The sequence below is a fragment of the Peromyscus leucopus genome, chromosome 15, assembly GCF_004664715.2.
Source record: "Peromyscus leucopus breed LL Stock chromosome 15, UCI_PerLeu_2.1, whole genome shotgun sequence".
NCBI classification, from domain to species: Eukaryota; Metazoa; Chordata; class Mammalia; order Rodentia; family Cricetidae; genus Peromyscus; species Peromyscus leucopus.
The window spans coordinates 6,167,035-6,192,396 of record NC_051076.1 but is presented as its reverse complement, the minus strand read 5'-3'; the positions used below and the strand labels follow the sequence as shown (position 1 = coordinate 6,192,396).

Genomic DNA, 25,362 nt, shown 5'->3' with positions numbered 1-25,362 from the left:
CACTGGTTAAAGATATGGTCCTTATGGCCTAACTTCTGGCTTCCAGTTTTCTTAAGGGAGAAATTCCCAGCATGCTGAGCTCTAATGGGTATCCTGCACATGTGCAGTGCATGTTGGGTAAGCCCCAGGAGCTCTTGTAGCTTTTGCCAACAACTTTTTTGTTGTGTTTGTTGTTCAGGGATAATCCCAAGCTTAGACCCACAGCTAGCACTTAATAGCTGTTCAGCAGTGTTATTTAATTTATAGAAATTAATTTAATGAAGGGAAGAAGGAAATGACCTAGTGTTTTGTCTACCTGTCTGGCCCTTTGATTCCAAAATGAGGCAAGAATCTGGGACTTATCCCTGGGCAAGCTTCCAATAGTGGCTTGCTGATTTTATGGACATTTTCAGAGTACTAGCTTTTGGGTTTTGCCGATTTCTCTGTTGATTTTCTTTTTATTGGTTTCTGCCTAGATTTAGCTATTTATCTTAGCCTTCTTACTTTTGATTTAATTTTCTCTTCTTTGTCTAGTTTCTTAAAGTAGATGTTTAGATTACTGATTTTGGTCTTTCCCTCAATCGATCGAAACATAACTTTTGATAAATTATAGTCTTAGTTAAATTTTTATATACTCAGTTAAAATACATCTTCATTTATTTATTTGTGTGTGTCTGTGTGGGTGCACGCACCCATGCACACTCAGAGGTCAGAGGAGGTCATCAGGTGTCCTGCCGTATCACTCTCTGTCTTGTTCCTTTGAGACGGGGCCTCTCACTGAACCTGGAGCTGGGCTGGTGGCCAGCATGTCCCAGAAGCCCTCCTGCCTCTGCCCCAGGCAGTGCTGGGGCTACCGGTCGGGGCATGCGTGGCCACACCTGGCTTTTTATGTGGGTGCTGGAGATTTGAACTGGGGTCCTCCTGCTTGCAAAGCAAGTGTTTCACCCACTGGGCCATCTCCCCAGCCCTCCTCGTAGTTCTTCTCGTAGACTGAGAGGCTGTGTGGCTGTGCAGCATTGCTAAGTATCCTCGGAGAGCTGGCCCCTGACTCTAAAGCTGCCTTTATCCTTGATACAGTTGTTTTCTCCAAGTCTGGTCTGGTGGAAACAAATGTCGTTACCTCGCTTTGATTTGGTTAGCGCTGGCACGCATACCTTCCCATCTCGTCTCCATCTCATATTTAATACAGGGCTGCAGATAGCATGCGGCTGGATGCTTTTTAAACCAGTCTGGCAAGCTAAGCTTAACGTGATTATGAAGCTAGGCTGCTGCTGTCATGTTGGTACCTCAACTCTGTTTACTGCCCTTGGTTTTCGCCCCTGTGGTGTGTGGTCCACTCTTTTTCTTTTTCTTTTTGAGACAGGGTTTCTCTGTGTAGCTTTGAGCCTTTCTTGGAACTCACTCTGTAGCCCAGACTGGCCTGGAACTCACAGAGATCCACCTGCCTCTGCCTCTCGAGTGCTGGAATTAAAGGCGTGGCCACCAACGCCCTTATCTTGTTTTTAATTGGACAGTTTTCATATTTCAATTTTGGATTGAATGATTAGATAAAACGTGCTTCCTTTGTGTATGAGCATGTTATATGTATGTGTCCATGTGGGTGTGGGTGTGTGCATATCTAGGGAGGCATGCGCATGTGTGTGTATGTGTAAGTTAGAAGTCAAAGTCAGGTGTTGTCTCAATCACTGTGTGTGTTGTTTTTGAGGCAGAGTCTCTCCCTGAATCTGGAGCTCACTGATTCATCGAGGCTAGCTGGCAGTGAGCTCCAGGAACCCACCCTCTCTGCCTCCACAGCGCTGAGATCACAGGCGTGGCATGCTGCACGCAGCTTTCTGTGCAGGGGCTGGGGGTCCACACGCAGGTCCTCGGTGTTGGTTGAGCTATCCCTCAGTATGCCTCTTTTAACTCTTTCTTTAGTGGTTGCCTTCAAGTCTGTTCATACGTTCACACACTGTACTGCTCCGTGGACAGTGGAAATACGTTCTAATAACAATATAGCCCTGTGTTCCAGTCCATGGCCATTGCTTTCCTTCATGTCTTTTATAAATGTACGTCTACATGCACATTGTCACTGTTGTTTCTACTACATGTATGTATGCATGTGTGTCTGGATGTATGGCAGTCAGAGGACAACTCATAGGAGTCAATTCTCTCCCTCTAGCACGTGGATCCTAGGGATCACACTCAGGTCATCAGTGGCCAGTGCCTTTACCCTCTGAACAGTCTTGCCTACCCATGCTGCTATTACTTGGTTAAACTTCTATGCTAGGTACCTAACATAACAAAATGGAACTCACTTACCTTTGCTGTCTCTCTGAGAGTCTTCCTGTCTTTGAGTGTGTCTGGAGTAGGACCTGCACCATTTCCCTTCTTTGTAGTGAATTCCACCTCCTCTGGTATGTTTTGTGAGACCCATCTACTGGCAGCATGTTCACTTGATCTTTCTTTGTCTGAGAAAATCTCCGTTTCCCTTTCCCTTTGGGGGTGATTCCATGGGGTGCAGATATGTAGGTCGGTGTGCATTTTCTGTCTGCACACTTGGGTTTTGAGATGTTGGGGTGATCCTTATCTTTTTGTCTCTGAAGGTGAGGGTTGATTGTCAGCTTGATAGACTCTAACTTCCCCAGGGAGGTCTGTGGGGGATTATCTAGATTGTGTTAATTGACGTGGGAACCTGTCCTCTGGGGGGCATCATTCCCTGGCTGGGATCCTGGCTGTGTGTATGGGAACTGGGCAGCAGCAGGCACCCAAGCCCCCTCTGCTTCGTGATTATAGGAGCCGCGTGATGAGCGGCTTTAGCTCTCGCCGACTTAACTTCGCTGGCACTGTAGACGGTGCATTTGAGCTGGGAACCAGAGTAGTCTTTTCTCCTCAAGTTGCTTTGGTCAGAGCATTTCATCACATTGGAAAAGATGCTAAGACAGTTGGGCAATTTTTTATCTATGGCTCCTTTCACGGTGGTTGTTGCTTTTGATATTTGTGTGGTTTAATGGGGCACACATGAGTTTGTCTTGTTTTTGTGGCAGCATCCCACTCCTGGTTGCTGAGATCTGTGGCTGACTCCAGTTTGGTGAAGCCTCAGTGCTTAGTATTCCTGGCACTTCTGTGTTTACACCTTCAGTACTTGTCCTGGTTTTTGGATATTCTACTTTGTTTTTTCAGTCTTTCTCCCTCCTTTGCTTTCCAGCTTCTAGTATTTCTAGTGGTTTATACTGAAGCTCAGAGATTTGGGTTTGCCTCTGCTGAATCCTGACTCCTAACGATCTCATCAAATTGGTTTTCATTTTGGTTATTGTGTTTTCTTGATAGTTAGTCTTTCCATTTGGCTCTTTCTAGACTGGCCCTCTCTGTGTTCACATTGCCCATCTGCTCATGCATGCTGTCTGTGTTATCCACCAGCCCTTAGTGTTTTAGTTATGATTGCTTTAAACTCCCAGTGTGATAGCTGGGTCGGATGTCCTGCATTTCCCGACTCCCGTCATTTAGTGAGCCTGGACCATGGACTGTGCCCTTCAATGGCTGTGTTACAGCCTCTCCTTCTCTCTTAGGAGGCTTAGGATGAGGAGAGCTGTTGGTTTTTTCCTTCCAGGACCAGCAAGGCCCAGCCTGGTGAGTGGTTTCCCTGGAGCTCAGGCCTTGTTGAGAACAGTCAGAGCAGATGGCCCCTGTCTGTCCCTTCTTGCCAGACAGGTAGAGGGATTTTCCTCAAATCTTCCTCATGGAGGAAACACTCAAACATAAAGGTCTGTGACTGGGTCCTGCTGGAGTGTTGAATTCTGACGAGTCCACCTAGCAATAGCGGCTTTCCTGTGGCAGTCCGGGTGGGCTGCCCGCTTTATTCCCTCCAGCAGCAGAGTCTGCTCAGGCTGTCTTCCCTGGCAGATGGCGACTCATGCAGCCACCTGGGTCTTCACTTCTCTGGTGAGGTAAGAGCGGCTCCCGACTTCACAGACATGTAATTTTGCTGTGCTCTGAGGACCCAGTAAGGACTTCCACACTTCCCATGCAAGGCTGGAAGTCAGAAGAACCTGTGATGCTTACAGCAGGACGCTGAGGATGATGTTATCCTCAGCCTGTGCCACCAGCCAAGGATCAAGTGCTTGAACACATGAGCCTGTGGGGGACATTTTACATTCAAGTCACAGCCCAGGGTGACTAGGTAAATGCTGGTAGGGGCCTGTGAGTTCCCTCTTCTTGGGGTCAGGAGACTACATTTATACCCTGCTCTTAAAATGCTCTTATGTTAGTGTACAAACTGTGCTGGGGTCCTTTATCACAAGCTGGGGCCCCTGACTGCAGAAACTGAGTAATGTTAAGGGGGACATGGTATTGGGCAGGGGAAGCTCAGCTCAGAGAGGGTCCTCCAAGTAGGATCAGAGTGCCAATCTGAGGGTTCCACGGGGGCATGTTGGGCAGGAATGTTTCCCAAAGGGACACTTTCTTGTCCAATCACTGGCCCTTGTTCACCAGACACTTCCTGTCTATTTTGAACTAATAGCTGGAGGCTGTCAGCTAATCCTTCTCCCTGTGGCTGAGCAGAGCATCCATGAACAGGAGTGTGAGGGGGATCTCTCTGAGTCCCATGTCCCCTCATCTGCAGCACCTTTCTAAGAGGAACGTGCAGTTTGTAGAGGAGAGCCCTGGCCCTGTTCAGCTGGGCTCACTGCATTGTCTTCCCATGAGAGTGACCTTGCTGCAGTGTGTCTGTCTGGGCCCACTCTGCCCTGGCCTTTCTTTCTGTGGATTCTCCAAAGGGAATATGTACGTAAGATCCCACTTCCACCCATTAGTCCCTCTCTGGCACTGTTCTGAGGTCAGCAACAGTGATGGCTGGGGCAGACACCGTGGTCAAGGTGAGGGAGGTGTGAGTGCACCCCCACCATGGCTCATAGTCTTCCAGCTGCACCCTGAGTGTGTTCAGGCAGTACAACTGGCAGCTGCCATTCAGAGGTGCACCAGGCTTCCTGCAGGGGACAGAACCTGCCTTTGAAGCAGTATGTAAGGTCTGTCTGGCAGCCTAGCAGTATGGCTGTAGGTCATTTCTCCATAGAGGATGTCCCTCTTAGTTCTCTTCAAGTAGAGAGTGAGTTCAAAAGAGGATGACATTCTAGGAGAGCCATGTGGCCTGTATGTGAACACCTGTGTGTGCTTACACTGAGTGACACATCTTTGTTAGATCATGACTTTTGGTTTTCTGTACCCTGTTTTGGAAACTTTCTCAGTCTTCAGGGATAAAACAGGTTCTTTTTGAGGTTTTAGAATAAGAACTAAATGGCTGAAGAGAGGGCTCCCCCCATCCTACCTTCTAGCTGAAGCTTGGTATCCTTTAACCTACATCCTGCCCCCAAGTTCTCTCCCACAATCCTATGAGTTTAATACTTTATTTAAAATGAATTTTATATTTAAGTAAGATCATGCTATATTTGTCTTTGCGTGTCTGGCTCATTTCATTTAATTAATGTTCTCCAGGATCAACCATCATGTTAAAAATGACAGAACTCATACATTCCTCTCATTATTTTAACATATATTTTCTTTAGTGCAGTGGGCTTCGTTCCGTCACATTCATACCTTTAGCTTTGAGGTATAAGCTTTAGAGCATGGTCTCTGATCTACATACTTGATCATCTAAAAGGAGGGGGTGGGGGTCATAGCCTCTTCTTCCTCTTCTTGGGGTGGATTCAGGTGACTTAATCCATTTTGCTCCTGGGAAGAACAGACATCTGGTTCTGTATTCATGAGTGTATCTTTCCATTTATTACTTTAATAAATCCTTGTTGTTCCATTAAACAGACCCACATGCATCTCTTATAACAAGTGGCACCCAACATGGGGCATGAACCCACGACCCTGAGATCGAGAGTCTCATGGTATACCAACTGAGCTAGCCAGGTGGATCCAGTCATCTGAATTCACCCTAAGAAGAAGAAGAGGAGGAGGCTGTGACCCACCTCCCTTTTAAGCAATCACGTACATGGATCAGAAACCACACCCTAAGGCTCATACCTCAAAGCTAATTGGTGGAACAAATTCCCACTATACTTTGTGTGTGTGTGTGTGTGTGTGTGTGTGTGTGTATACATGTGTGTTTAGCTATACCTGATGCCTTCTTTATTCCTTCTTCTGTTGCTGGGCACTCAGGTTGTTTCTGATCTGGGCTGTTATGACAGATGCTGCAGTGAGCATAGGAAGGCAGGTGACCTCTGACCTCTGACATATCAATCCATTTGCTTGACTACATACCCTGTCACATGGTTGTTCTATTTTTAGTTTTTCTGAGGACCTCCGAGTTGTTTTACACAGTGGGTGTGCAAACCTGCATCTCACTAACACTCAGGGGTTCACTTTCCACTTCATTCTCACCACTTCTTCTCTTTCACCTTAAAAAATTATTCTAACAGGTGTGAGGGTCTCTCTGATTATATTTTATTTATTTATTTTTTAGTATTTTGGGGCTGGAGAGATGGCTCAGCGGTTAAGAGCACTGGCTGCTCTTTGAGGGACATGGATTCAATTCCCAGCACCCACATGTCAGTTCACAACTATCTATAACTCCAGTTCCAGGGGATCTGAAACCCTCACATCAGTGTACATAAAATAAAATTAAATAAAAAATATTTATTTCATTTATCTTTTAAATTGTGTCTATATGTGTGTCTGTGCACACGAGTGCAGACGCCCACAGAGTCTACAAGAGAGTATCAGATCCTCTGGAGCTGGAGTGATCAGTAGTTGTGAGTCACCTGATGTAGGTACTGGGAACCAAACTTGAGTCTTCTGTAAGAATCATAAGTGAGCTTAACTGTTGAGCCACCTCTCCAGCCCCCTTCAGTTTAAATTTGTTAGTTATTTTGAGCATATTTCCTTATACTTGTGCCATATATTAGGATGCTTTCTTTTGAGAGATGTTGGCTACTGGCCAATCAGCATTTTATTTATCAAACAATCAGAACAACACATTCACAGCATACAGAGCGATATCCACAGCCGTCTGGCCCTTTGCTCATGTTTCACCTGAGCAGTTTTCTTGCTGTGCAGGCCTATGTGACACTGTTCTTGGGAGAACATGAACAAACATCTATTCACCCCAGAGGTGAATAGAAATCAGCAACAGACCAAAGTAATCATACCACCAAAGCCCAACTTGAAGGTTAAGCCTAGTGAATCTGGTCAATTTCAGGGACTTCCTGAAGTTTTTGCGTTGTTTACTTGTTGAGTCTTGATGAGCCTTCCCTGCAGGGTCAAATGTTTCACCTCTCTATAGAACGTCCAGAGTCTCCATGAGCTTCCTGTCAAGGTGGGATTTTTTTTTTTTTATCTAGGAGGAAATTGCTGCACATCAGTAGTTCTTTATGTACTTTAGATATTTTGAGCATGAACCCCTTAGCAGATGTACCATTTGCAAATAAGCCTCCCCATACACAGCTTGTTTCTTCACTTTTACTGAGTGCAGATGCTCTCTAGTTTGATGTCATGATATATGTGATGTGGAATAATTCTCTTGTACACTGTAAAGATTTGTCACTCAAATTGGTTTAATAAAATGCTGATTGGTTGGTAACTGGGCAGGAAGTTAGGTGGGAAAGCCAAACTCACAATGATGGGAAGAAGGAGGATGGAGTCAGAGGGTTACCAGCCAGACACAGAGGGAGTAAGATAAGAATGCTGTACTCTGAAAAGGTACCAAGCCACATGGCTAAACATAGATAAGAATTATGGGTTAATTTAAGTTGTAAGAGCTAGTTAGTAATAAGCCTGAGCTACTGAACGAGCATTTGTAAGTAATATTAAGCCTCTGAGTGTTTATTTAGGACTGCTGAGTGGGAGAGAACTGTCCGTTTATATATGCGTGTGTGAAATATATAATATATATAATATACACACATATAATAATAATTATATGATATAAATAATGTACATATATTTACATCAAGGTTTTTAAATAAAAACATGGTCTATTTTTAATTTCCCCCCCTCACTTAACATTTATCTTATTTTCCTCACTTAACATTACTAAGCATTCGGTATATCTTTCAAAGAGTATGTGTCTCCTTCATTCTCTTTAATGGTTGCATTGTTTTCCATGGTACAACTGAATCTAGACCCATTTTTCTCCTCTCCACTAATAGACATTTAGGTTATTGCCAATTTTTGGTGATCATAGGTAACACTTCATGGTATGAATATTTTTTTATTTTGATTTAGAAACTTTTCAAACTTGCAAAGTAGTAGAGAACAGCTAACATCCGGTTAGAAATACTATCAAGAGATTGTAAATGTTGATAGTTTCTCACTTCAATTAAAGCCAGATTGAAAACAAGTAAAGTAGAAGTCCCTTTGGGACTTGTTCCCATAGGTCATAGCCTGAAGCTGTGGTCTCCTTCCTAGAGATACTTCTCGTGTTTATATAACTTATGCAGTTGTTAATGAAAAGCTGCAGTAGTTAATATGTGATTTTTATGTACTTGAACAAATAATGTATGATATGTTATAAAGTAAAATTTACAACCAATATTGATTTTTTTTAAACCCTTAAAAAACTATATATACTCACATTAGCAAGAAGTTGCAAAAGCTATGAGTGTCTTGTACCTGTCCCCTGGCTCATCTTAAAACCACTGCCTCATGCCATTGGATTCAACATGAAGTCACAAACAGGAAACTGACCCATTGCTGGTTAAATGAAAAATTGTATTCAGATTTAACTGGTGTCCATGTGTACTCATTTTTCTCTATGTGTAGCTTGTATGTGCATTTTTTTCTTTTCCCATCTCTTCTATTCTTCCTCTCTCCCTCCTTAGTCTCTTCTTGATCTCTCTGTCTCTTTCTCTCTGTCTCTCTCCCCCCTTCCCCTCTTCGTTTTTCTCTTTCAGTGTTTCACTTTGGGAACTGAACACGCGTCTTGCACATGTTCAACACTTATCCCATTACTATATCATAAACACACACACACACACACACACACACACACACACACACACACACCATCCCATTTTACTGGATACACTATACCCAATTGTTCAGCCTTATTTCACTTATTGATTTATGTGACCCACCACAAGAGATAAATCAGTTCTGTTCCCACCATGGAGCCTTTAAATAACCTGATTATAGTTACAGCCCCGTCCCTCTCCCCTGGAAACATTAATTTATTCTTCACCCCATGACTCTGCAGTGTTACAGGGACATAGGCCTTCATTAGCACCTCTCCCCATTCTGTCTGTGCCAGTGGCTTTACCCTTTTCCGCTGTGCGGCTGTGCCAATTTGTGTAACCATCCACTCACAGAAGCACAACTTGAATCAATCAATCTCTCCCTCCCTCCCTCCCTCCCTCCTTCCCTCCTTCCTTCTTTCCTTCTACATATGGCTTGGGTTTTGTGTGAATGTATGTTTTCATTTCTCTGGGATAAACTCCCATGAATGTGTGTGCTGGGTTTTGTGTGTTTATGCATACATGCAAAGGTAGATTTACATTCATAAGAAAGCTGTCAAGCTTCATTCAATTAGGCATTTCATCTTATATCTTTTCTTATATTTCTTATATTTTCATCTTATATTCCACCTGTGACATATGAGGCTGGTGTTGCCATTCTTAGATTAAAGCCACCTTATTAAGTATGTAGTGAAGTTGATCGTGGTATTAATGTACATTTTACTAGTGTGTGGGAGACCAGCTCCCACATTTATTTACCCCAAGGACTCTTGAGGAACGAGGGATAAGAGACTTAGCTAGAAATAGAGGGCAGAGAAACAGAGAGAAACTCAGGATAGACTCAAGTGGGACTGGATCCTTATCTACTGACCCGAACTTTATTCCAAAGGTCTATTTCTAACAATGCCAAGGGGTGGAGCAAAAGTCCTCCCCTTTGCTAGTTACAGTCAAGTGTAGACCCTTACAAACACCTGGTACCCAGGCCCATGGTCCAATCATCCTCTTATGCAGTCCTGCTGGGTAAAGTTACTAGGAAACCTTGGAGAGCTCCAATACCAGTGGTGAAAAATGTTGAACACTTTAAAAAAATGATCTTATTTTCCAAATGCATAGCCTCTGTTTTAAAAGGTTGGTTCATGTTTTTTTTATCCATATTCTAATTGAGTTCTGTTTTTAATCTGTCTTTAAAAAAATGTGTGTGTGTGTACGATGTGTGTTCATGTGTTCATGTATAGGTATGGGTGTATGGGTACCATTGTGCCTGTGTGGAGGTCATGGTACAACCTTGGGTATTGGTCCTGACTTCCTGCTTTGTTTATTACAGCATAAACCAGGGTAGTTGGCCTGAGAGCTTTTGGGGTTCCCCTATCTCAGCCTCTCGTTACACCCACAGCATGCTGGGATTACAGACATAAGCTCCTACATCCAGCTTCTAAGTGGGTTTTGAGGATCCAGACTCTGGTCCTCACGCTTTTGTGGCAAGCACTTTCCCTATGGAGATGTCTCCCCAGCCCATTTTTAGCTCTGGGAAAGGGGCATGTTGTTTACTCTCTTACCAGAAATGTGTGAAGACCATCCGCCTTCCATGTTGCTATGACCACTTGGCAGGGTTAGAATCTTAAAGTTTTCTCAATCTGGTGGATAATGGTATTTCATTTTGGTTCCAGTTGGTTTAGATGAAACCGAGGTCTACTTCTTCGTAACTCTTTGCCTTTCAGACTCTGCTTCTGTGTGTTTCTTCCTCACGTCCTTTGCCCATTTTGCTGCTAGGTGATTCATCTTTGCCTGGTAGATTGTTTGATCTATCAGTTAGTCTTTTTTTTCTTTTTAAGTATTTCTTTTATTTTTGAGGACTATAATATAATCACACCATTTCCCTCTTCCCGTTCCTCCCTCCAAACCCTTCTATAGACCCCACCTTGCTGTCTTTCAAATTCATGGCTTCCTTTTCAGTCACTTGTTGTACATGCATGTATACAGATTCCTAAATACATAAATGCAGCCTGCTCCATATGTAAATGCCACTATCGCATGTGTGTGTTTTCAGGGCTGACTGCTTGGTGTTGGGTAACCAGTTGGTGTGCCCATCCCTGCGGAAGACCATTTCTCCTGCTCTCGAAATTCTTTAGTTGCATGCAACTCTTTGTGCAGGATTGAGATCTCACAAGCTTTCCCCTGTCCATTTACCTTGTCAACTGGTGTCATCCTTGTTCAGCTACTGTTTAGGCAGCCATGTTGGTTAGATTGTAAACATGTAGCTTCTGACATTCCTAGAAGACATAATCTGACAGCAAACTCCCCTTTTCTCTGGCTCTTACAGTCTCTTCCTGTCTTCAGCAACAACCTCTGAGCCTTAGGTGCGGGCGTTGTGTTGTAGATGAATCAGTTGGGACTGGGTTCTACAACTCTGCATTTTGATTGGTCGCCATTTTCTATAATGGTCTCCATCCATTGCAAAGAAAAGTTCCCTTGATGAGGGGGAGGGTTACACTTATCTGTGGGTATAAGAACACACATTTAGCATGTATTTAGAGATGATCTGATTTAGTAGAATGGCGGTTTTAGGTTCTCCTCCAAGATCCATGACTTTACCAGTCCTGGGTAGTTGACTAGCTTTCCAGTACCAGGCATGATTTTCCTGTTGTTGAGCTGGCTTTATGTACAATTAGAGAACTGTTGGTTATCACCAAAGTTTGTGTGCCATGACTTCACCTTTAGAGTTATCATGGCCACGCTGGTTCTTGTTGTGGTTCATAGACTGTTATAGCTGGGTAGGACTGTTGGCTGCTTCTCTCTTTGGAAGCATGGATGCTGTGGATATCACTCTATTTAAATAAAACACTGATGGCCAGTGACAAGGCAGGAAGTATAGCGGGCAAGAGAGAAGAATTGGGAAACAGGAAGAAGAGAGAGACACTGCAGCACACCAGGATAAGCAGCATGTAAAGATGCGGTAGCCACCAGCCACGTGACAAGGTATAGATTTATAAAAATGGGTTAATTTAAGATAAAAGAACAGTTAACAAGAAGCCTGCCATGGCCATACAGTTTATAAGTGATATAAGCGTCTGAGTGATTATTTTATAAGTGGATTGTGGGACTGCGGGGCTTGGGGAACCTGGAGAGAAGCCCTCCAGCAACACATGGAGCCTTCTAGGTAGTCATCTTTTATATGTATAAAGTTTCTGCCTAAAAGTATTGTGCCTGATTCTTCTGAGTTAGTATCTTCCTGGGATATATTTTCTATCTGTTTTGTAAGTCTTCCATCTCTCAGTTTCTTTATTCCTGACTCTTACTTTTAACAAAGTGCCTCTGCCACAAAAACCTCTAAGTCTTACACAGTGCATAGTCTAGCACGGTAATACTCTGCAAACAAGGTATTAACTATACACGTGTTATCCTGAGCAGTCCTGCCAGCTTCCTATGAGGTTGATGAAGCTGGGCCCAGAGTGGCGCGGTGCCTTGTCCTTAGTAAGTGGTAGAATTGGCTCCTCTGTGATAATATCAGCCTCCTTGTGAAGAGTGCCATCTTTTATGCCTTTGTTCTTTCAGACATATTCAGACTTCTTCTTGGGACCTGATTTTTTGTGTTTTCTGCTTATTACTTTCTTTTTATCCTTCAGCTTCCCCTCCTCCCCCCAACGTTGATCAGTTTCATTTCTCTCCATTGATTGAAAGGCACACTGTCATTTTTCTCTGTTCTTTAGGTTATAGATGTATATTTTTACCATGCATACTTACCTTGAAGTTAATCATTTTAAGGGACTGCAAGATGGCTCAGAGGGCAGAGGTGCTTGCTGCAAACCCCAGTGACTTGAGTTCAAGTCCTAGAACCAAGGGTGGAAGGAGAGAACAGATTCTGTAAAGTTGTCCTTTGACCTCCATGTGTAGTATGCCATGACACCTCAATGCCCACACAAATATGCCCCCCCCAGAATAATAATAAATAAAATGTAAAACACGAATCATTTTAACTTCCTCCAGAAGAAAACAAGGACCTTAGAATATCTCGGTTCTGAAACCCTCCTATCTCTAATTTCCTTTGTTCTTAACTGCCTCGTTGGCTGTTTTTTCTTTGTAGTTAATGCCTCATTTGATTTGTTAATATGTGTCTTACCAGTTCTTTGGCTCAGCATAGTCCTTTGCAGCCCATGGCTCACTTATCAGCTGCTTCCGTCCCAAGGAAGTACCTCATAGTGCAGTCTGAGGATAATGGACTCTCTACTCTTTACATGCTTAAATATGCCTTTAGATCCGTATCATTGCTTAACTGAGTATTTACTTTTATCTGACAATTGTTCCTCTTGCTTAATCTGTTCATTGAGTTATTTATGTTTTCTTTTTAAAATGTCTATGTCTTTCCTTCCTAGAATTCAACTTCTCTTTCAAGTCTTCCTCTTTTTAAAAAACAATGTCTTGCTGGTGGTAGTGGCACACACCTTTAATCCCAGCACTTGGGAGGCAGAGGCAGGTGGATCTCCATGAGTTCAAGGCTAGTGAGACCCTGTCTCAAAGCCAAAACCATAATAATGTTTTGTTTCCTGACACTTAACTCCTTGTCACCGCTTCAGAAATACCCCGATCCTCTCATGTCATTTAATTTCCTCCCCTCTGAGCTTGTCCACAATGCTGGCTTTTTGATGGCAGTCCCTTGGCTCCCTCGTGATGTGACAGCACAGGCAGTGGCTCTGAGTTTATTACAGGAAGATGCTTCATCTGGTCCCGACCGACTCTTCTCCGAAGGCTTTGGCCCTGAGTCATGGGAATGGTATTAGTTTTGGCTCCCCACCTGCTTATGGCACAGACTGGGGCTCCAGCCTCTCCCAGGCTTTCTTTTCACTTCTCTGAAGCATGGGGTAGAGGACTCGGGTACAGTCTCTCTGTGCTAGCAGCCCCATAAGAGTGGGTGCCTTTCACAGGCACCACTTCTGAATAAGGCCCGGGGACTCAGGCTTCCCTCCTTCAGACTGCATTAGCCTAGGTTCCTGTTACATGTCTGCTTCCCAAGTCAGATTAGTGTGTTTATGAAATGTTTCCATCATTATCCAGCATTTTCGTGTGTCTGTAAAAATAAATGGTTTGCCCAAATTTACTCTAGTGATCTGCCCGTTGGTTCTCTGAACACTGATGCTGGTGTCAGTGTGAGAGGCAGCTAGTGTCAGACTTAGAAGACAGGGTATGAACAGTTAAAACTGGATAGATACTGCTCAACACCAGGATCAGCTCAGCTCATCCTGCCCCTTAGTGACACAGGCTGGCACTGCTCCCCTTACCATCCCTGTTCAGTGCTAGCAGATGCTTTACTTAAGCTTAACATTTTAAACTCATTTTTAATGAAAGGCATTTAATTCTTGTGAAGTACACTAGAGTGAGTTTGAGACAGCTGAAAAACAATGCCTTGTGTAGGCATGTGAAGGAGCTTCTTCCAGCTGCTCATCAGTAGGGCTCTCCCGAAGATGCTAGGAGCCAGTTTGTTACCTAACAGTTTCCTCCAAGATGAAAACATTCCGTCCTGCAGGCAGCTCTTTAAGTGGGAAGATAAACATCTCAATGGTAGCTTCAGGAATTTCCTGAAACTGACCAGATTCACTAGTTCCCACCCTGGCAGAGTAAGCAACAGAGAGCCGAGACTCCGCTCCAAGCTGAGCTGCAACCAAGCTCAAACCAGCCGAGCTGCCTGCAAGAGGATCAGACCAGAGTGACTTGGAAAGGACACACTGCTGAGCTGCCTGCAGACTGTGCGGTGTGTGCCAGGTCCCCAGCCTTGTGAACTGTCACCCATGCTGGGATGCACCGTGTAGTGCAATTCTTTGAGTCATTTCTGCTCCTGTAAGTGACCCCAATAAAACCCATTGGTTCTCCAGAGTTTGTCCGTCATGAGATCCCTATCTGGGTGAGTAGATGTGTGTGTTGTGTCTCTCCAGGAAAAGTCTTGTCACACAACACAATTCCACCACAGCTGGCTGCACAGATGCCCTGAGAACCGGGTGCCGTTTTGTCACTGAACACACGTGTCAGGCTTGTTCTTCGAAGTTGCAGCTTCTGTGACGGGAAGCGGGAGGCTGTATGCTCAGACTGAAGCCAGCCAGGGTCCTTGTTCTCTCGTCCCAGCCTATGCCACAGTGGAGGCTGCCAGGATTTGTAGGAGTCAAAATGTGGACTCTTTTCTTGAAAGAAGCTATATTGCTTCATAGTCTCTAAAGAAACAGATATTCCCTGCTCCGTCTGATTTTGGGCATTGACTTCCTTTGGCTGTGGAGACTGAGGATGGGTGCTAATGGTCCTGGGTCCTCTCTGCAGGAAGCTTGGGAGAGCATCATCCTGGCGAATGGAACTACGTATCTGGGTTTGGAGGGCAGTGTGTGTGTGTGTGTGTGTGTGTCTGCGGGAATATATACACATGTATATGTATATATGCATGTGTGTATGCATGTGTGTGGGGCCAGAGGTCAATAAGCCTGGAGCTCACTGATTTGTCAAGCTGATTGGCCAGTCAGCCAGGGGGTCCTGGCTCTGCCTCCCTAGTGCTGGGATTGCAGACTTTTAGGTTCTCAACACACGTTTACCCTGTAATACTTTATCCACTAAGCCACCTCCCTCGCCCCACAAGCTCACTTTGCTTGTTACATGATTTTTTTTTATTTTTTATTTTTTTGAGTAGGGTAAACTGATTTATTAAGGGAAAGTGAGGAAGAACTCTGGATAGAGTGGGAGGAGCTTCAAGAATCCCTAGAGAATCTTTGGAATGATTCCTCATTTTCTGCATGTGGACAGTGGGGCTGTGCCTGGTAGACTTGCTATTTTCTGTTGTCATCTGAGAGCGTAGGGATGGCCACCTCATGGTCTGCTGGAGGTTAGCTTGGGAAGTGGCTGAACGAGAGGCCTTCTTGCCTCCTGACCCTGAAGGTGGTTTCTGCTGTGGGCACCTCTGCACATGGGGTCACAGGGTCCGTCAGCCTTGGGGGATGAGTCTCTGCCCTTCTCTGCACATGGGGTCACAGGGTCCGTCAGGCTTGGGGGATGAGTCTGCCCTTCTCTGCACATGGGGTCACAGGGTCCGTCAGACTTGGGGGATGAGTCTCTGCCCTTCTCTGCACATGGGGTCACAGGGTCCGTCAGGCTTGGGGATGAGTCTGCCCTTCTCTGCACATGGGGTCACAGGGTCCGTCAGACTTGGGGGATGAGTCTCTGCCCTTCTCTGCACATGGGGTCACAGGGTCCGTCAGGCTTGGGGGATGAGTCTCTGCCCTTCTCTGCACATGCTTGTGGTATTTGAAGGGGAGAACACAAGGCCAGTGATCGAATCTGTATTTGAATTTGGCGAAAAAGCCGTAAATATTCAACTGACACCAGACTCAGGGATTTCCTGTAGTGTTCCCCGCCTCCCCTTCTTTCTTCCTTTTCTGGTAGAGACAGGATGATGTAGTGGAAAGAAAGAAATCTGGAGTCAGTCTGACCCACGTCCTCCGGCCAACCTCTGCTGCAGCCGACCGGTTGTTCGGTTCTATTAATCCTCCCCCATCCTCTGGCAACCAGGACGTCACTTGCCCTGAAACATGTTTGTGTGCATTTGTGGTGCTTTGAAAGACAAGTTCGATTTAATCTCACACTTACCGATCTTTTAACATCTTCTTGTTGCACTTTAGGCGAATTTAAGTTTTACATGGTGACTCCAGGCTGAAGTCAGCCTTGCGCTCATCTGCCTCCCACCCCACACTCAGTGTCAGCCGGCACCTCAGGCTGCTCCCTGGGCCTGGGAACGTGGCCACCCCAGTCTGGTTTCATATCTCCACAGGGACTTTCTTTCATCCTTTACATCTCTGTGTAGGAGACACATTTCTCACACATCTTCCAAAGGTTTTGTCGCTCCCTGTCCACCCCAGGCTGGTGACATGCTCCACAGACCCTGAGTATGAGTGACACCAGATGTGCTGTTTTCTGTCCACCTCACCTTCTCCAGTGGATCAATGGTCTTTGCAGGCTGGGTCCTGTTTCTCTGTATGTGTCTTTACCACCTGCTCAGCCCTGGACCAGGGAGACGGCGCTGGGGAAGCACAAGGACCTAAGGACAGTCTTAGAAACTCCTTCACAGGAACCTGGAGTATTGCATGCTTATAATTCCATCCTGAGGAGCAGAGATGGACAAGTAGATCCCTGGGGTTTGCTGGCCAGCCAGCTTGGCTGAATCAATGAGCTCCAGGCCAGGGAAAGCTCCTGTCTCAAACAAACAAAAACAAACAACAATAAAAACCTCAAAATGGATGGCCCTTTAGTAACGATATCTCAGGCTGTGCTGTGGCCTCCATGGGCATGCATGCGCATGCACACACATACACACACACACACACACACACACTCACTCACTCACACTCATACAGCCAAATACACACATGCCACCATGCTAAAATATGGTAAGTGCCTGGTAAATGTTTGTTATATGACAAAGGAAGAAGAGACGCAAAGACTTGGCTCAGAACCTGACAGTAGGTCCCAGTCAATTCCAGTTTCCCTCACACAACCTCCCCCCCCCCCCCCCCGTGACAGTTAGTGTCTTCACTGTGGACACTGGGAAATGGTCTGTGGCTGATTTCACCAAGGAGACATTGTTCTCTGACTAGTGTACCTCAACTCTAAACCATCCTAAAATTTAAAAATTATACCTGATATTTTCAAAATGGTGTTCTAAGAATACAACTGAAGAACTCAGCAACCTGGGCAGAAACCAAGGTTGTTGTCCGTCTGTGCTTGCATGTGAGGTTTGATTTGTGAAGGCATCTCACTGTGGCGCTCAGCTCTGCCGTGTCTATGAGTTAATACTCTAATTGCTTCCTCTGCCTTTATTTCTTCCGTTAAAGAGCAAGTGCATCATGGAAAACCCTAAAAATAGCACCTGCCCAGTTTATGAATGAAGCCCCTGTAGCTCAGGATGTCTGAGGCCCCGGATCTGGCTGCCTTCTTGGACGGAGCTCTGCCCAACATCGTTAATGCCCAGCATTCTCTGTTTCTTTGAGCACGTGGATGAGTTTCTTTACACCGAGGAGCCTTTTGAAGCTGCTATGGAGAAGTGGAAAGACAGGAACGCATAGGTCAAGGGTGTGTATCTGAAATAAGGATGAGAGAGCCAATGTTTCCTTTCTACCCACAGAGGAGGACATGTGAGGTGGTGTGATGGAAGCGGAGAGTTTTTCTCTTTGTCTTTGCTTTTTTTTTTTTTTCTTTCAGGCAGGGTTTCTCTGTGTAGTTTTGGTGCCTGTCCTGGATCTCGCTCTGTAGACCAGGCTGGCCTTGAACTCACAGAGATCTGCCTGTCTCTGCCTCCCGAGCGCTGGGATTACAGGTGTGTGCCACCACCGCCTGGCGTTATGCGTGTCTTTAAATGATGAATGAAGCCAGTTTGCTGAGTGGGGAGTACTCTGGGGTCGAGGCAGTTCTCCACATGACTCAGGTGCTTCCTGCTGCTTGTGGGAATGTGTGCCACATGGTCTTCCTAAGCAGATCCTTTCAGAGTCCAGTGAGATCTCTGTGTCCTCTCTTCCTTGGGGTTCTGAAGGAATTCACAGGCAGACCCGTTCCCATGCTAACCATGCTGTATGTGGCCATGGAGTTCCCTCCTCAGCCTGAGATGTGGACTTTCCGGACTTCCTCCACACTCCTGCCCAGGGAGCCTCACAGATCTTCAGTTAGTGTCCTGTACTGAAACTCGTCACCTGTATGCTACGGCCTCATCAAGTTCCACATGCTCCCCTAATCCAGCTTCCTCTCAGGATTGTCCTCCCTGGTGCCTGAAAAACAGTAGAAATCCACCCTCATGCCTCAGCCACTCCGGATTCTTCCCACAGTGAGCTCCTGGGCTCCCTCCTTTAACATGTGGCCGTTCACACACAACTCTGTGTATCAAAAATGCTGCGCGTGAGCATCGGCCTTGTGGCTCATCTTTGAAGGGAGAGCTTGATGGCCTGTCAGCTCAGCCCTTCTGACGTCTCCACTCCCCCCCCAGGTGTTGCCTCTTGTTGTATTGTAACTGTTTATGCGTCTGTGTTGTTACAAACCTGTATTGTAACTCTCTGTTTATGCAACTTCTCATGGTCAGCTGCCCATCAGACATTGAATCAGTGGTTGTTTTTATAGAATAGAAGGTCCACAGGTTCTGTAGGATTCACCCCCCTCCCTCAAATAGACTTTATCAGCCCTGTTTGAGTTAGTGTTGAGATAATATTTTGGATATACCGAGTAATTAGAATGACTGTTACTATAATTTTATCTGTGTTCTGTGACTCCTTTTTAATGTGCCAGCTAGAGCACATAAACTGCCCAAGCGTCATGCACGTGGTGTGTGTGATTTTCCACTGCTCCCTGCTGGTTTAGTTGATGGGATTTTGAATCTTGCCCTTTTGACCTGGGTTTCTGTCTTAGCTTCTCCACTTAATCAGCTTCATATTTATCCTCCATGAAATAATGTTTTTTTCATGAGCCAATAAAGACTAAATTGTATTAAAGCACACAACCCAGGAGCAAATGCCTTGAAAAAAATTATGCTGGAGTTCACCTTGACGAGGGTTTCTGTGCTGGCTGCACAACTTAAAACTTTTTGGTTTGGGACAAATTCATTTACTATTCCACACGTTAGTTTCTTCTTGATTATAGAGGGTGCCTCGTGGAGTTACAGGAATTAAACAACATAAAAAGAGCAACTTACTCATTTCTGGTGGAGCTTAGAGCAGATGCACAGTAAAGGGCAGCCATCACATAGTACACCGTTCCCGGGCTCACGCCCCTGTGAAAACCTTCTGGCGGCTAAGGGTGCCTTCTAGGGGCCTCAGGCAGGGAAGGCAGAAGGGGTAGGCTGACAGATACAGGTTTCAGGTACAGTGAGTCCCAGGGATCTACCATAACTGTGTCCATAGCTGACTATACTGAATTATGCACTTCATGTTTCCAGAGAGGGTGGAGCCTGGGATGGAGTTGTAACTGGTCACAGTGAGTGGATCCCAAGTCACATTTATTTGGTGACAGAGGCAGCAGCACTTCCCGACAGATTGGTTCTCATGAAGGGACGTCTGAGCTGTACATTGTGGTGCGAAGAACTGGAGAGAAAGCCAAGTGGGCAGCGTCCAAGAAGAAAGACGTGTGGGCGGGAGAGATGGCCCAGTGGATAAGGTGCTTGCTGTACAGGAGTGAGGATCAGAGTTTAGATCCCCTGAGTCCATGTAAAAAGCGGGCAGCTATGGTGCCTGCCTGCAGTCCCAGCACTGAGGGCGCAGAGAGGATCCCTGGGGCAAACTGACTACAACTAGCCAGCTGGTGAGCTCTGGGTTAAACTGAGAGATCCTGCCTCAAAAGTAGAGCGCGATCGAGGAAAACACTCAACAGAAACTCTGGGATTCCAAATGCATATGCATCCATGTATACCCATTCTGCACACTTACATGAACACACACACATACCTTTAAACAACAGAGAAGAGAAAAAGTATCTCTAGAATGCCTGTGAGAGAGAGAGAGAGAGAGAGAGAGAGAGAGAGAGAGAGAGAGAGAGAGAGAGAGAGAGAGAAGGTGATGAAAGTCCAGTGCATTTAACAACATGGACATTGCTGGGGACCTTGGCAGTCTCTACACACTGGAAGTAGCAGTCAGATAAGATGTGAGGAAGGTACTTGAGGGCCCAAAGTGAAGGCACTGGCTTCTCTTTTTGAGAGTCTGGCTGCAGGGGAAGGAGCAGGAGAAAGTTTTGTGTCTAAAGATGTGGTGGAAAGAACCCGTGTCCACGGAGAGGTTAAGGGGAAGAGCAGAGGGGTGTCATAGGAAGGTATAGCGGCAAAACACTGGATCAGGTGGGAGAAGAGAAGGCTCAAAGCAGGCGGAGGGTCTGCTTTGACAGGGACGACACACCCTCTTCTGAAGCAGGAGGAGGTGGCAGGGTGGTGCGGAGTCCAGCTTGTAGACCTGCGACTGCCGGAAGATGAGGGTCTCTTGCAGTTAAGCTTTTAGCCAAATCCGTGAACCCAGACTGAGGGGTAGCTGAAAGGCTAAAGAGAGAAATCACAGCTTCTGATCCATCTCAGCGATGATGTCATTTCCTTGTCTCAGCTGCGGGTGGGTTGATGCTTCTGCAGGGGCACGGACACGGGCCATCCCGGCTAGTTTGGAACTGTGGTGGTTCGTTTCAGTTGTTAGTTTGCCAAAACCCAATCTCTTGGGAAAAAACTTTCAGATGAAGAATGATCTAGGTCAGGTTGGCCTGTGGGAATGTCTGAGGGAAATTGTTTCAATTGTTAACCAAAGCAGGAAGCCCCATGTCACGGTGGATTCCTAGGCATAGGTTCCTGTATTGTATAAAGGACGAAGCTAGATGAGAGCCAGCAGGCGGTGTGGGTGAATTCGCTTCTTTCTGCTCTTGATTGTAGATGTGTGTGACCGGCTGCTTTGAGCGCTGGCCACCTTGAGTTCATGACTGTGATGGACCATAACCTGGGGTTGTCAGCCCCATGAACCTGTTATCCTGTATGTTGCTTTTGGTCGGGATCTCTTTTATTCCAGCAACAGGAATGTAGCTAGGACAAGGTCCTTAATGGAAAGTTCTAGAGAAGGTTGACGCTGGGAGGTGGTGCCTTGAACTGGGAGCCGAGCTTTCTTGGCTGGCAGGATGACACACTGTGTTACCCTATGGATAAGTCAAGCCAGCCAGAGTTGGCATGTAGTACAAGAAGAATATCGAGTCAGGAAACTGGATTTGGGGTTAATGTTCTCTCTGTAGTGTGCAGTGAGGCTGTGAACAAACCCTTTGCCTTTGGGATCTGTTTTCCAGCCTATAAGTAAGTGAAATCCTTTGTGTCTCCTGGGGGTTCGGGAGACGTGACGCCGTGTGTCATTGGGCTGGGTGAGGTGTACACATGCAGCAGTGGTGACACTGGGGTCCTTGGAGCTGGTGTGTCTCGTGGGGGTTCAGGAGACGTGACGCCGTGTGTCACTGCCTGCTTTTCACTCCCACCCCTCTGCTTCCTCAGCCTTGCGTGACCTGGGGTGAGTCATTTTTCCTCCATTACATTACGGGGAGCCTCTGCTTCCCCGTCCATAGCTCTCACAGGCTGACGAAGAATTTTAAAATGCAGCAGAGGACTTTGGAGGGAGCGTGTTAGAGACACTGACTGATGGGCCAGTGTGGCTTTCCAAGCACTGTTTCCCTGCAGTCAGTGTTGATGGGGGCACCCCAGCCCCGTCAGTCCAGGCCTGTGGAGAACACCTATGGCAGAAGCCTGCCTCGCTCCAATGTCCTACAGAGAGGCTGAGGGGGAGCAGGAACAGGTGACGCCATGCTCCGAGAAATGCCTTCTGCCTTGGGGGAACTCAGCTTGTCTGAGGGGTAGATTAGACCCAAGTCCACCCTTAGGAAGTTTGCTGGGTAGTTTTATGTCAACTGGACACTAGCTGTAGTCATCTGAGAGGAGGGAACCTCAATTGAGAAAATGCCTCCATAACATCTGGCTGTAAGCAGACATGTAGGACATTTTTAAAATTAATGATTGGGGGAGGGCCCACCCCATCGGGCGTGGTGCCATCCTGGGCTGGTGGTCCTGGGCTCCATAAGAAGGCAGGCCGAACAAGCCATGAGGAGCAAGCCAGTAAGCAGCTCCCCTCCATGGCCTCTGCCTCAGCGCCTGCCTCCATGTTCCTGTCCTGTTTGAGTTCCTGTCCTGACTTCCTCCAGTGATGAACAGTGATGTGGAAGTGTAAGCCAAATAAACCCTTTCCTCCCCGGGTTGCTTTGGTCATGGTGCTTCGTCACAGCAATAGTCACCTTTCCTGGGATAGGAAGTGTGTGTAAAAGGGCCACTAACTCTCTGCCTCCCCAAACTTGGGTTGTACAAGACCAAAGGAGGAAACTAGAATACCTGCCCATGCTCTGAGGGTAGAAAAGCAGTGGATGAGGTCACTGTGTTATGGTTCCAGGATCTGCAGACCCACTTGTTCTTCATGAGCATCCTGTTTTCCACACCAGGGGAGGCTCAGTTCCCCTGCCAGCTTGTGAAGAGCACTGAGCATGGAACCAGGACACACACTTAGAGCTGGGCAAGGTCTGTATCAGGCCTGCTTTGACTCTGAGACCTGAGGACCTGGCCCTTTGGAGGACACCAGCCCCTGTCTCTTTGTCTTTATATCTCTGTCTCTCTCTATCTCTGTCTCTGTCTCTGTATGAAGGCCAGAGGTCAACCTCAGTTGTCATTCCTAAAGCACTGTCCACTTTTTCCTGATAGGCTCTCTCATTGGCTTGGCTCTGAGTAGGTGAGGCTGGCCGGCCAGATCTCTCCATCTTCTCTTCTCTAGTGTTGGGATCACATGCGTGGTCCACCAGGCTTGACTTTTCTGTGAGGGTTTTGGGCCCTGAACTCTGGTCCTCATGCTGCTGCAGGAGGCAGATTATAGATTTCCTTATCTCCTCAGCTGCCATAAGCCCTGTTCCAAATAATGATATACTGAAGGTCCCGGATGACGGGAGGCATTTGATGGAGTAAAGCTTTACTACCCTTCCTGCTGGGAATCCATCGTCATGTTCACTTCCTGAGGAGGAGGGTAGTCCATCTCATGGGATTCTTTTCTGATCAATATGAATAATCAGTCATTTGTCACTGTATTTACTATAAACGGTGATTGTAGCCAGATAGTTTACTGGAGGCAAAATGGTCTCTCTTGGTCAGGAAATTTTCTTAAGGGTATCGATTTTCTGTAAATAAAGTGCTTGCTCTGCAGAATTCCATGTTATTTCTGTTTTTCACAATGTCATGATGACGCCGAGTTCACAGCAGAGTCACATCTGCGGGAGCTTAAGTCAGACTCTCAGATCTGTTCTTGTAAAGAGAATGTTTCACGTTTGCCTGGGAGGTGGCTCAGTAGTCAAGCGCTTGCCTTTCAGTCCCCAGGGATCCATGCAAAGGCTGGGTGTGTGGCCGCCTGCCTGTGTTGGCCCCAGAGCAAGGGGTCTGCAGAGACAGTTGTAGCTGTGAGCTCTGGGTTTGACTGAGAGACCCTGCCTCAGTGAATAAGATGGGAGGTGAGCAAGGTTGATGTACCCCACACGCGTGCATCTACACACACGCAAAAACATGCGCGCACACATGCAAATCATGCACACATGAAAAATGGACAGAAGGAAAAAGAAGCCCTAGTGTTCAGATCTGCTTCTAGAACAACACTGTGGTTGAAGCGTGAGAGGCAGAGTCTTGGAGATGAGAAGAGGCAAATAAATGCCTTTCTCCACCAACCCCTCCTGCCTACCTTGGGGCCTCCCTCAGTTCCTCTTGAGTACTCCTGTAGGGAGCGCTGCAGGAGGAGAATGTGGTCAGTCTGGCACTGTGGAGAGATGGGAAGGTGCCATTGACCCAGGCCCCCTCCCTCAGGCAGGGCCTCAGAGTGCCCGAGATTTGGGATGAAAAATCCATTTAGAAATAATTGTGGATTTTATCAAATGGTCACAGGCATGGCCACCTCTCTCAGAAAAGGCATCTATCTCCTCCTGAGGGTTTGTTACCCAGAACTAAGGAGCTGCAGGTGGCTTCAGTTTGTAAGCAGCGTGTGGCTGCTTGCTGCTGGATTCTTGAGAGGTCTAGCTGAGTAGTGTATCATTCAGACTGTCTTGAAAAACACAACAAACCCTAAGACCTCATCTCCTTCTCCTGCCTTTCCCTTCACTGGATTCCTGGGGCCCTTTCTCCATAGTATTCATAACCTACGTTTGGTTGATATTTAAAAACTAACCTTATTTGAGATGACTGAATATCCACAGATAGTTCTAAATAATAGAACTAAATGAGCCCACACACCCACATTCTTCTCTCACCCTCTTCAGCCCTGGCAGCCACTTATTGAGCTACTTTTATAATTTTGTTATCTCAAGTACGTTATATAAATGGAATCATAAACCTGTAGTAAGGACTGGGGTGATGGACAGCACAGTCCACAAAGTTCGAGGACCTGAATTTGACCCCCAGAACACTTGTAAGAATGCTTGGTGTGTATTCCTAGTATCTCCAGCACTAGGAGATGTAGACATGTGAATCCCTGGGCTGGCTAGCCAGCTTGGCCTAATTGGCTAACTCAAGGCTAATGTAGAGACCCTATCTGAAAATAAAAACAAAACATACACACACACACACACACACACACACACACACACACACACACACACACACCAGCACATATAGATGCATCCACATATGCACACTAAGAGTATGTTATATGAATCATAAACCTGAAATTCTTTTACCCTGAGGGTCAGGCAAGTAATGCCTGTATATATAATGCACATGTTTGTGGTGCTGCTTTGAATTTCCTGGTATAAATGTATTATAGATTGCTTAACCTTGTGTCCACTGAAGGCTACCAGGGGTAGTGCTGATATTTTGTCTGTGGTGAGTAAAGTGTCTGTAAATGTTTTTGCATAGGTTTTTATGTGAGCA

At 46.1% G+C, this 25,362-nt stretch overlaps 1 protein-coding gene across 2 annotated transcripts in view; it reads left to right on the top strand.

Annotated features, from left to right (window-relative positions):
- Positions 1-25,362, top strand: part of Kcnh1 (potassium voltage-gated channel subfamily H member 1) — a 308,472-nt gene that overhangs the window by 51,302 nt on the left and 231,808 nt on the right. The gene's annotated exons all lie outside the window — the stretch shown is intronic.